Raw genomic sequence first — 12,419 nt, 5'->3', positions numbered from 1 at the left:
AGGCCGCTGCCGACGGCGATCGGAAGCCGGCGCCTGCCGCGAGTCAACAACCGCGCGCTGCGAGGCCCGTTGCAATTTCTTTTGTTTGGAGGTGGACTTGTACGGTGGAACACAAGTCACCACCGGGGACGGCGTCCGCGCCTTACGAAAGGAAACACCTGAAATACTCGTGCTGCGAATGCGGGGAACGTTTTCAGCCCTCTCAGTCGGCCTTTCCCGACGCGCTTTGGGTTCCGCGGGGGTGTCAAGACGCTCCTCACGGTCGACAGCAACGGTGGCAGAAGCGGACACATTCTCATTCATAACAGAGGGAGCAACCTCTGGAACGGGTTCCGATACGGACAGCGTTACAGCTGCCGGAACAGGGTCAGACACAATCGGTAGCTCAATTCTATCAACAGCCTGCGTATCAGGCACGGTGGCCGCTACATCCACAGGCAAAGAAATCACAGGCAACGCCGGGGAGCTATCAGCAACAGGAACGGAAGGTGTAACGTCCATAGCAACAACGTCGGTCGCAAGCTCAGGTACAGACACACGACTCGCACGTGCGGGGGAGGCGCCAAGCGCGACCGACGCCCACGTCACCTCGTCCTGACCGTCTGTCCGTGGTAATTGCACACGGCGATTACGTTTCGGACAGTCCTGTCGAAAATGTCCGGTGCCATTGCAAAAAGAATAGGTCGCCAGTTGGCCGCTATAAGTAATAAAGGCCCGATGGCCAGCAACAACAACAAAGGACGGTATATGCTGTCGGACAATCATGCGGACACTGCGAACACCGTTCTCAACGTCATAATAATATGCTGACGGCCATTTCTCTTTTACGACCGAAAGCACTGTACCGCACGGAAGTAAACTACGAGAAAAAGTGTCATTACGTACTTCAAATGGCAGGTTAAACACGCGAACAGTTCGTATACCATAACCCGCGTTCGATAGCACAACATCACTAATTGTACCGTCAGGGTGCCTGATTTTACGTACACCACCATTCACTTTGACTAGAGTATCACACATATCGGAAGACGACAGTTTTAAAAATACCGAGTTAACGAACGCGTCAAGTTGAACGCCAAGAACAACGCTTTTGAGCAATTGAAGGTCGTTTTTAATCAATTCATGAATCTCGAAAGCCGTAGGCCTACGCACGGATCTATCAGACGCTCATTGAATATTGTTCTGACGATTCTCTGATTGACCGAGATCCATAGTACTCACAGGAGCAACAAATCACTGAAGAAACAGCACCGCGAAGTACACGCCGCCGACCGCGATCCGCATGTAAACACCGCCCGACACGCCGCAGCTAGCGCGCGATGTGTTCGGTCCCACGGCTCCGAAGAGACTGGTGCCTAAAACCAGCGCCTTAGACCGCTCGGCCACGTTACCGTTTGACCAAGAGCGGCAAAACGTTTCCTTTTTAGTACAATGATCACGCCGAAACGTTAAGTGTCTTGGCAATCGCGGTGCCATGTATTTCCACTGCTCTCCCACTGGAAGCGTCTCTTTAGGCCATCCACAATACGAAAATGCCGTTCCCGCCGTATGGGAGCGACGCCACTTGTCTGAGGCTGTCGTTGTTGAGGAGGAGCAGCGCTGGGATTCGAACCCACGCCTACGAACAGACTGGTGACTTTAACCAGCGCCTTAGAGCGCTCGGCCACGCTACGTGCGCTGGCTGCATTGGGCGCCGGTGTTCCTAGCATTTGTAGAAACAGTGTACGTCACAGCTTCCTGTTCTGCTGGCACTGGCTGCTCAACCATCGCACTTCAAACAACTGCCCGTTTCGACTGCAGAGAGCAGCAGACGTCCGCACTCTGGGAGAAGACATTACGTGTTGGTGATGAAGTGATAGTATAAACTGTGGCCTGCGCAACACGAGTGAAAAATCAAAAGAGCACTGTAATGTCGAGAACTCGTGCACTATCGCTATAGCAGCGGCAGCAAGGCAAAACTTTCAAAACTGCCGTGACCACGATTCGAACCTGGGTTACTGCGGCCACAACGCCATGTCCTAACCACTAGACGATCACGGCCACGGAGACGCCCTCAAAAGCAGCTGGCGGGATTGCAAGTGGCGGTACACAGCAAAGCCCAGCCCACAGTGTCCCGCCACAGCAGTGTCAGACACGTTCTCCATCACATGTATACAAACAAATGAACGTGCCTGCGCTGTCAGGAAACTAACTACAGTGGTTAGCTGCATTCTCCTCCGTGGCAATGTCTTGCAGTCCTCCAAGCCTCTTCACTACAGGTATGTGGCTCGATAACAAGTGAACAGAAGCCGCATCTCTCTCGCCGTCGGCTGTTGCCGTGAATCATACTTAACGTAGCTTTCTGCATGCGTCAGCGTAGCGTCAGTCGAGCAAAGTCGAGACAAGTCGCATAAGAGGAGCAACAAAAATGCGCATTTCCCGTACTGGGAATAGAACGCGGGCCTCCTGGTTCAGAACCACCTATCCTAGCCACTAGACCATACAGGTTAACGACGGCAGTGATCTTTATCGAACGCAGGAAGCACACACGGTTAACTGACGACAACTGTAACAAATCCACTCTCTCACGTTATAGAACGGCGTACTCTGGAGTCATTTCATCGAGACGAACGCCGGCAATGATGTGAGCAAAAGGCGCCTACAAATCCTGTCGTTGCACCACACACTGTTCTACGGCAATTCACGAAGCAGAAGCTGTTTTCTTTACAGGCAGTAAGTGCAGCCGTCTTCGACACAGGAAATATTTACACGTTTGGCAGCTGTGGGATTGGAACCCACTCCTCGAAAGAGACTGGTGCCTGAAACCAGCAGCTTAGACCTCTCGGCCACGCTACCTACACAACAGGCGCGTCACAAGAGCTGTGTCCTACCCCACGATAAAACACCGCAGCGGCACAAAAAAAGAGACGTAAAAATTGGCAACGGTGGGATTCGAACCCACGCCTCCGAAGAGACTGGTGCCTAAAACCAGCGCCTTAGACCGCTCGGCCGCGTTACCATTTGACCAAGAGCGGCAAAACGTTAAGTGTCTTGGCAATCGCTGTGCCATGTATTTCCACTGCTCTCCCACTGGAAGCGTCTCTTTAGGCCATCCACAATACGAAAATGCCGTTCCCGCCGTATGGGAGCGACGCCACTTGTCTGTAGCTGTCGTTGTTGAGGAGGAGCAGTGCTGGGATTCGAACCCACGCCTACGAACAGACTGGTGACTTTAACCAGCGCCTTAGAGCGTTCGGCCACGCTACGTGCGCTGGCTACATTGGGCGCCGGTGTTCCTAGCATTTGTAGAAACAGTGTACGTCACAGCTTCCTGTTCTGCTGGCACTGGCTGCTCAACCATCGCACTTCAAACAACTGCCCGTTTCGACTGCAGAGAGCAGCGGACGTCCGCGCTCTGGGAGATGACATTACGTGTTGGTGATGAAGTGATAGTATAAACTGTGGCCTGCGCAACACGAGTGAAAAATCAAGAGAGCACTATAATGTTGAGTACTCGTGCACTATCGCTATAGCAGCGGCAGCAAGGCAAAACTTTCAAAACTGCCGTGACCACGATTCGAACATGGGTTATTGCGGCCACAACGCCATGTCCTAACCACTAGACGATCACGTCCACAGAGGCGCCCTCAAAAGCCGCTGCCGGGATTGCAAGTGGCGGTACACAGCAAAGCACAGCCCACAGTGTCACGCCACAGCAGTGTCAGACACGTTCTCCATCACATGTATACAAACAAATGAACGTGCCTGCGCTGTCAGGACACTAACTACAGTGGTTAGCTGCATTCTCCTCCGTGGCAATGTCTTGCAGTCCTCCAAGCCTCTTCACTACAGGTATGTGGCTCGATAACAAGTGAACAGAAGCCGCATCTCTCTCGCCGTCGGCTGTTGCCGTGAATCATACTTAACGTAGCTTTCTGCATGCGTCAGCGTAGCGTCAGTCGAGCAAAGTCGAGACAAGTCGCATAAGAGGAGCAACAAAAATGCGCATTTCCCGTACTGGGAATAGAACGCGGGCCTCCTGGTTCAGAACCACCTATCCTAGCCACTAGACCATACAGGTTAACGACGGCAGTGATCTTTATCGAACGCAGCAAGCACACACGGTTAACTGACGACAACTGTAACAAATCCACTCTCTCACGTTATAGAACGGCGTACTCTGGAGGCATTTCATCGAGACGAACGCCGGCAATGATGTGAGCAAAAGGCGCCTACAAATCCTGTCGTTGCACCACACACTGTTCTACGGCAATTCACGAAGCAGAAGCTGTTTTCTTTACAGGCAGTAAGTGCAGCCGTCTTCGACACAGGAAATATTTACACGTTTGGCAGCTGTGGGATTGGAACCCACTCCTCGAAAGAGACTGGTGCCTGAAACCAGCAGCTTAGACCTCTCGGCCACGCTACCTACACAACAGGCGCGTCACAAGAGCTGTGTCCTACCCCACGATAAAACACCGCAGCGGCACAAAAAAAGAGACGTAAAAATTGGCAACGGTGGGATTCGAACCCACGCCTCCGAAGAGACTGGTGCCTAAAACCAGCGCCTTAGACCGCTCGGCCGCGTTACCATTTGACCAAGAGCGGCAAAACGTTAAGTGTCTTGGCAATCGCTGTGCCATGTATTTCCACTGCTCTCCCACTGGAAGCGTCTCTTTAGGCCATCCACAATACGAAAATGCCGTTCCCGCCGTATGGGAGCGACGCCACTTGTCTGTAGCTGTCGTTGTTGAGGAGGAGCAGTGCTGGGATTCGAACCCACGCCTACGAACAGACTGGTGACTTTAACCAGCGCCTTAGAGCGTTCGGCCACGCTACGTGCGCTGGCTACATTGGGCGCCGGTGTTCCTAGCATTTGTAGAAACAGTGTACGTCACAGCTTCCTGTTCTGCTGGCACTGGCTGCTCAACCATCGCACTTCAAACAACTGCCCGTTTCGACTGCAGAGAGCAGCGGACGTCCGCGCTCTGGGAGATGACATTACGTGTTGGTGATGAAGTGATAGTATAAACTGTGGCCTGCGCAACACGAGTGAAAAATCAAGAGAGCACTATAATGTTGAGTACTCGTGCACTATCGCTATAGCAGCGGCAGCAAGGCAAAACTTTCAAAACTGCCGTGACCACGATTCGAACATGGGTTATTGCGGCCACAACGCCATGTCCTAACCACTAGACGATCACGTCCACAGAGGCGCCCTCAAAAGCCGCTGCCGGGATTGCAAGTGGCGGTACACAGCAAAGCACAGCCCACAGTGTCACGCCACAGCAGTGTCAGACACGTTCTCCATCACATGTATACAAACAAATGAACGTGCCTGCGCTGTCAGGACACTAACTACAGTGGTTAGCTGCATTCTCCTCCGTGGCGGGGCAATGTCTTGCAGTCCTCCAAGCCTCTTCACTACAGGTATGTGGCTCGATAACAAGTGGACAGAAGCCGCATCTCTCTCGCCGTCGGCTGTTGCCGTGAATCATACCTAACGTAGCTTTCTGCAAGCGTCAGCGTAGCGTCAGTCGAGCCTAGTCGAGACAAGTCGCATAAGAGGAGCAACAAAAATGCGCATTTCCCGTACCGGGAATAGAACGCGGGCCTCCTGGTTCAGAACCACCTATCCTAGCCACTAGACCATACAGGTTAACGACGGCAGTGATCTTTATCGAACGCAGCAAGCACACACGGTTAACTGACGACAACTGTAAAAAATCCACTCTCTCACGTTATAGAACGGCGTACTCTGGAGGCATTTCGTCGAGACGAACGCCGGCAATGATGAGAGCAAAAGGCGCCTACAAATCCTGTCGTTGCACCACACACTGTTCTACGGCAATTCACGAAGCAGAAGCTGTTTTCTTTGCAGGCAGTAAGTGCAGCCGTCTTCGACACAGGAATCATTTACACGTTTGGCAGCTGTGGGATTGGAACCCACTCCTCCAAAGAGACTGGTGCCTGAAACCAGCAGCTTAGACCTCTCGGCCACGCTACCTACACAACAGGCGCGTCACAAGAGCTGTGTCCTACCACACGATAAAACACCACAGCGGCACAAAAAATGAGACGTAAAAATTGGCAACTTTTTTTTTTTTAGTGGGCCTCCCATCTCCCCTTATAGCCCGTCCTTTCGCTCTCCAAATAACGCCTTCGTCGGCGAGCTTCTCAGCTATAGTTAATGCTGTTACCAGATGTAACTGAAACGAAAACGAACGTTGACCAAAGCAAGGTGCAAAGTAAGCCTCCTTCCTCTGAGTCATTCTTTGTTTGAAGGATAACGGAAAGATATGTATCTTCACGGAAATCAAAGTAAACATATGATTGCTTCGTGAAGTGGGAAATAAAGAAAAACTATATATCACTTTCGCAAGGGAGTCACAGAAAAATCCAGTCAGCACACTAAGCAAAACGCCATTCAGCAATGGAGAAGTCATAAACACGGACGTACACCGTGGAAAAAAAGAAAAAAGAAAAAAGGAGGTGCGATGACCACTCTTAATAAACAAGAAAGAGAAGAAAACAATACAATTCAATTGGGAAAATCACACCAGCAATCCTGACCAAAGTAAAAGCAAGTAAACACAACGAAATGTCCACAAAAAAAGGAAAAAGGGAACACTTTCATGCAAACGCCTCTTCTCGGCATCACGAGCCCAAACCAGAACATGGCAGAGCGGAAAACAAGAGGAAAATAAAGAAAGGAAAACAAAAATCCTCGCATAACACCATATACGAGGCAATTCCGAAGGGAGAAATGCCTCCCGATTACGTTATATTTTTCGTTCCTGATACTGAATATATATGCATCGCTAAACGAATTCTCTCACTATCACGTACAGTTTTAAGCAGGAAAGTGGAAAATTAATTAAGTCGACATCGGTAAGGAGCAAACGCATGCGCCAAAGCGACATGCAAAAAATTTGCAAAAGTCAGAACATAATCGGTATGAACACGGTACTTGCCGTGCTCAGTCCATAAGTAAGTGAGAAAATCCAAGCGATCCGTCAGTTTGAGACAAAAGAGTGAATAAATTGTATGGCCCAGTAACCAGATCGTGGCATTGCGTTTGGTGGATGGAAACGCCTTACACTGAAGTACGATTGCATCTGCCACTGTCACCTGCGCTGTAGACACCCTGTTGACGAGACGAACCATATCCCGAGCAGTGTCCCACACAGCACGGAACCGACGGCACACGAAACGATGTTCAATGGTATCTTCGACATGGCACTCTTCGCATGCAGGCGACGGACCCAGATGAATAGAGTGCAGTTTAGCATTTGTAGGAATCGTGCCATTGACAACTTTATACCACGACGCTCTGACAGGTGCAGGAAGCACGGGGGAGGTGATGTTGCGCCAAACTGCCCGCCAGTCAGTATGTGGTATGCGGTACTCCCACTTGTTTCTGGCCGGTAATCCCCGCAGAGCACTGACAATGTCGCCGACACGGCCCCCGCTGGAGCCACTATGCGCAAGATAGCTGCTGTTAAAATAAAAACGCCGCACGTAATTCAGCGCAAAGGGTATGTGGCTGACAGAGACCGGAGCAACCACGGAAGGTGGGCGGTATTGGGTGAACAACATGACCGTGGCACTGCTGGTGCCTTTCTCCAATACGGCCGTAGTCCGTTTGAGGAGGAGCGCCGCGCATTTCTCGGAAAAATCCACCAGACCGAGTCCCCCATCGGCCGGATGTAAGGTGCAGGTGGCTAACGAAACTTTGAAAATTTCCCCTTTCCAAAGGAGCCAGTAGACGGCCTGTTTAATAGCGCGATCTAGGAGCTTAGGGACCGGGAGAACCTGTGCTAAATACCACGCTCTAGCTAAGATGGTAGTGTTTATGAGATGCACCTTGTCATGGAGCGCCAATGGCGGGTCTCATGAATTTTAACAACCGCTCTAATTGTGTGTAAGACGGGACTTCAATTCAGAGCCTCCATGCGCTGAGGATTATCAGATAAAATAACCGCCAGGACTTTGTGCTGCTGCACAACACTGAACCAATTTCGACGCACATGGCTCATGCGTGGAGTAAGAGGCAGCAAAACCGTCTTGTGAACATTCACAATGGCCCCCGTCGCCTTCTCAAAAATCCGGAGAACAGAGTACAGGGTATCTACATCGGCCGGCCGACCCAAGAACACCCCAAGATCGTCGGCATAAGCCCGACAAGTGAGGCGATCTTCCCCAAGTTGGATCCCGGGACACTCGCGGCAGATAGACCGCAGCAGCGGGTCGAGCGCCAAAGCGTAAAGCGTCATTGACAACGGGCAACCCTGTCTGACCGAGCGAATTAGACGTATAGGCTGACTGAGGGACCCTTTGACGATGACACTCGATGTGGGATTGCGCAAAAAACCCTGAACCGTGTGGGTAGACTTACGGCCAAAGCCCATTGCAACCATGACACGCCGCAAATAGGCATGGCCAACCCTGTCAAATGCATTCTGGAAATCGATCAACATAATCGCTGCCGACCGAACTCTGTTGCCGCGTACAAAGCCGATACAGTCCCTATAGGCCAGAACGGCATCAAAAATATTCCTGTCACGCACAGCACACGAGAGAACGCGCGGCATGACTTGCCGCAGTCTGTGCGCGACGCACCTCGCCATGATCTTATAGTCCGCGTTTAACAGAGTGATCGGTCGAGTAGTGTGGATATTCGGCGTCGCTTTCGATTTTGGAATGAGCGTGATGCATCCCGCTGCAAATTCCGTTGGTAGAGGAGCGCCATTAAGAATTTCATTCGCGATACCAGTTAATGTATCGCGTAAAAGGTTAAAAAACTGCAAATAAAATTGAGCGGGAATGCCGTCCATTCCGGGAGATTTCCCCCTAGGACTTCGCTTGACAGCTTCGTGCAATTCGTCGGACGTAAAAGCCTCATTAAGATGGACACGGTCTGTGCGACGTAAAACATTAGGAATCCCCTGTAAAAGACGACGCAGCGCAGCGGGTTCGACATCAACGTCCCGAAAGAGAGACTCAAAATGTGCGTGGATTTCCCTCTCAATCGTCACCCTGTCGGAAGTCTTTATTCCATCCCGAGTGACCCACGCATTAAAGGCCAATCGTTCGCGCATCTTCCGCTCTCTGTTGAGATGATATATAGACAGCGGCTCCCCGTCCACGGCACCCACAGGCTAGCTCCGAGTAACCGGCCCTCTACCCTTTCGGCGCAGATCGGTCAAAAGTTCGGCCTGAAATTGTTTGAAAATGGGAAGAAGATGCGGCTGAGCCGTAACTTGGCGGGCGAGGTCCTTGAAACAGTTCTGATAAAACTGTGACGTCGAGCGACGCCAGTGCGCTGCGTCTCGGCTAAAATTAATTAAAAAGGTCCGGACTGCAGGTTTGGCAGTGCCAACCCACCACCCGAGAACGCTACTATCACCGGGTTTAGCCTGCAAAAGTTTGTGCCACATATCAGTGAAGGACTGCTGAAAATGAGAGTCGGCCAGCAGGCTGCAGGTCACACTTATCACCAGAAAACACGGGGGGCTGAACCACCTCCGTGTCCATACTAACAGCGGCACCGGAAGGAGCCGCCGTGGCAGGTCCAGCGCCGACGGCAGAAACAGATCCAGAATCCTGCGAGTGCGGCCGGATGCGACGGCAATGTGAGTCGTCCGATTTGCGTTTGGCTGCCAAGTGTGCAGGCGACACGCCCGGAACAACGTCCATCGCCATACCGCTTGCCACGACAGGCTCCTTTTTAGTAAGGAGAACCTTTAGCTGTCGAACTTTCTCGTCCCGCTTGGATTCCGCAGAACTCACGGACGCCTCGGGCTGAGTGCAAGCAGCAGGCCGCTGCCGACGGCGATCGGAAGCCGGCGCCTGCCGCGAGTCAACAACCGCGCGCTGCGAGGCCCGTTGCAATTTCTTTTGTTTGGAGGTGGACTTGTACGGTGGAACACAAGTCACCACCGGGGACGGCGTCCGCGCCTTACGAAAGGAAACACCTGAAATACTCGTGCTGCGAATGCGGGGAACGTTTTCAGCCCTCTCAGTCGGCCTTTCCCGACGCGGTTTGGGTTCCGCGGGGGCGTCAAGACGCTCCTCACGGTCGACAGCAACGGTGGCAGAAGCGGACACATTCTCATTCATAACAGAGGGAGCAACCTCTGGAACGGGTTCCGATACGGACAGCGTTACAGCTGCCGGAACAGGGTCAGACACAATCGGTAGCTCAATTCTATCAACAGCCTGCGTATCAGGCACGGTGGCCGCTACATCCACAGGCAAAGAAATCACAGGCAACGCCGGGGAGCTATCAGCAACAGGAACGGAAGGTGTAACGTCCATAGCAACAACGTCGGTCGCAAGCTCAGGTACAGACACACGACTCGCACGTGCGGGGGAGGCGCCAAGCGCGACCGACGCCCACGTCACCTCGTCCTGACCGTCTGTCCGTGGTAATTGCACACGGCGACTACGTTTCGGACAGTCCTGTCGAAAATGTCCGGTGCCATTGCAAAAAGAATAGGTCGCCAGTTGGCCGCTATAAGTAATAAAGGCCCGATGGCCAGCAACAACAACAAAGGACGGTATATGCTGTCGGACAATCATGCGGACACTGCGAACACCGTTCTCAACGTCATAATAATATGCTGACGGCCATTTCTCTTTTACGACCGAAAGCACTGTACCGCACGGAAGTAAACTACGAGAAAAAGTGTCATTACGTACTTCAAATGGCAGGTTAAACACGCGAACAGTTCGTATACCATAACCCGCGTTCGATAGCACAACATCACTAATTGTACCGTCAGGGTGCCTGATTTTACGTACACCACCATTCACTTTGACTAGAGTATCACACATATCGGAAGACGACAGTTTTAAAAATACCGAGTTAACGAACGCGTCAAGTTGAACGCCAAGAACAACGCTTTTGAGCAATTGAAGGTCGTTTTTAATCAATTCATGAATCTCGAAAGCCGTAGGCCTACGCACGGATCTATCAGACGCTCACTGAATATTGTTCTGACGATTCTCTGATTGATCGAGATCCATAGTACTCACAGGAGCAACAAATCACTGAAGAAACAGCACCGCGAAGTACACGCCGCCGACCGCGATCCGCATGTAAACACCGCCCGACACGCCGCAGCTAGCGCGCGATGTGTTCGGTCCCACGGCTCCGAAGAGACTGGTGCCTAAAACCAGCGCCTTAGACCGCTCGGCCACGTTACCGTTTGACCAAGAGCGGCAAAACGTTTCCTTTTTAGTACAATGATCACGCCGAAACGTTAAGTGTCTTGGCAATCGCTGTGCCATGTATTTCCACTGCTCTCGCACTGGAAGCGTCTCTTTAGGCCATCCACAATAAGAAAATGCCGTTCCCGCCGTATGGGAGCGACGCCACTTGTCTGTAGCTGTCGTAGTTGAGGAGGAGCAGCGCTGGGATTCGAACCCACGCCTACGAACAGACTGGTGACTTTCACCAGCGCCTTAGAGCGCTCGGCCACGCTATGTGCGCTGGCTGCATTGGGCGCCGGTGTTTCTAGCATTTGTAGAAACAGTGTACGTCACAGCTTCCTGTTCTGCTGGCACTGGCTGCTCAACCATCGCACTTCAAACAACTGCCCGTTTCGACTGCAGAGAGCAGCGGACGTCCGCGCTCTGGGAGGCGACATTACGTGTTGGTGATGAAGTGGTAGTATAAACTGTGGCCTGCGGAACACGAGTGAAAAATCAGGAGATCACTGTAATTTCGAGTACTCGTGCACTATCGCTATAGCAGCGGCAGCAAGGCAAAACTTTCAAAACTGCCGTGACCAGGATTCGAACCTGGGTTATTGCGGCCACAACGCAACGTCCTAACCACTAGACCATCACGGCCACGGAGGCGCCCTCAAAAGCAGCTGGCGGGATTGCAAGTGGCGGTACACAACAAAGCCCAGCCCACAGTGTCACGCCACAGCAGTGTCAGGCACGTTGTGTGTAGGCTGTTTAGGTTTTCTTATTGGTAACGCCAAATAGCGCTCTGTATGAAAAATCACTGGCTGTGCTGTGCGCAGTCTGTGGCTGGTTTGCATTGTTGTCTGACATTGCAGTGTTGGGCAGCGGCAGCTGGATGTTAACAGCGCGAAGCGTTGCGCAGTTGGAGGTTAGCCGCCAGCAGTGGTGGACGTGGGGAGAGAGATGGCGGAGTTTTGAAATTTGTAAGACTGGATGTCATGAACTGCTATATACTTTATGACTTTTGAACACTATTGAGGTAAATACATTGTTTGTTCTCCATCAAAATCTTTCATTTGCTAATTATGCATATCAGTAGTTAGTGCCTTCAGTAGTATGAATATTTTATGTAGCTGGCAGTAGTGGCGCTCGCTGTATTGCAGTAGTTCGAGTAACGAAGATTTTTGTGAGGTAAGTGATTTGTGAAACGTATAGAATAATGTTAGTCAGGGCCATTATTT

At 51.7% G+C, this 12,419-nt stretch overlaps 3 non-coding genes across 3 annotated transcripts; all 3 read right to left on the bottom strand.

Annotated features, from left to right (window-relative positions):
• Positions 1-2,916: 2,916 nt before the first annotated feature.
• Positions 2,917-2,998, bottom strand: Trnal-uag (transfer RNA leucine (anticodon UAG)). The gene has a single exon. It is a non-coding gene; the product is annotated as a tRNA-Leu (tRNA).
• Positions 2,999-4,489: 1,491 nt separating this feature from the next.
• Positions 4,490-4,571, bottom strand: Trnal-uag (transfer RNA leucine (anticodon UAG)). The gene has a single exon. It is a non-coding gene; the product is annotated as a tRNA-Leu (tRNA).
• Positions 4,572-11,766: 7,195 nt separating this feature from the next.
• On the bottom strand, positions 11,767-11,838 carry Trnah-gug (transfer RNA histidin (anticodon GUG)). The gene has a single exon. It is a non-coding gene; the product is annotated as a tRNA-His (tRNA).
• Positions 11,839-12,419: the final 581 nt, after the last annotated feature.

Source organism: Schistocerca gregaria, chromosome 1 (assembly GCF_023897955.1).
Source record: "Schistocerca gregaria isolate iqSchGreg1 chromosome 1, iqSchGreg1.2, whole genome shotgun sequence".
Taxonomy (NCBI): domain Eukaryota; kingdom Metazoa; phylum Arthropoda; class Insecta; order Orthoptera; family Acrididae; genus Schistocerca; species Schistocerca gregaria.
The sequence above is the reverse complement of the archived record's forward strand: the minus strand, read 5'-3'. Positions and strand labels throughout refer to the sequence as shown.